The sequence below is a fragment of the Phaethon lepturus genome, unplaced genomic scaffold (assembly GCF_000687285.1).
Source record: "Phaethon lepturus isolate BGI_N335 unplaced genomic scaffold, ASM68728v1 scaffold41817, whole genome shotgun sequence".
Lineage (NCBI taxonomy): Eukaryota > Metazoa > Chordata > Aves > Phaethontiformes > Phaethontidae > Phaethon > Phaethon lepturus.
In genome coordinates, this window is record NW_010551894.1 from 1 (window position 1) to 727 (window position 727).

Here is a 727-nt window from a genome sequence, read left to right on the forward strand (position 1 = left end):
CCCCCAGGTCCTTTTCTGCCGGGCTGCTCTCGCTTTGTCATGGCTTCTTGCATGAAAGACAATGCATTGCAGTAAGCTGATTCCTGTGTGTAAATTAGGATCTCCAAATCCCCAGCCCTTTGTCCTATCTGTATTCCTTGCATCTTTGCAAAACAGAAGAAGTCTTAGATATAAAAAAATACCTGCTATTTTGGAACTTCCTAAGGGAAATGTCTTAGCCATGCAGTAACCTGCCGTTACCTTGCTCACTCCTATTGGAAAGATATGAGTGTCTAGTGCCATGGTTTATAGTTTTGTCCTAGAATATGCCAAAAATACTCATACTAAAACAAATGTTTCAGTATATTTGCAGAGTACCTACTTGATTTTGCACTAACCCAAATTCTCACTAGCCTGAACAGCGGTGCAGTGTTAAGGCAGCCAGGTTGATGAGAAGTGTGTGCCGCATCTGGGATTTTTAGTCGGTAACCATTCACCGTTATCAACAAGGGCTGACAACCCGACATCAACTTGTCAGTAAGCACTACGTTCATTGCTACGCTGCTCCAGCAGCAGAGAACATATGGGAAAAGCATGTTTCATCTTAGCTTGTCAACCCATATGGAATCTCTACTTAGGCAGCCAACTGACGACTTGCTTGAAGGAAAATCTGTTCACTGAGTATTTTCTTTCCTTGAAGAGCCCAATAGAAACACTGTGTGCCGGCTGAGAAAACCATTCTTTCCCT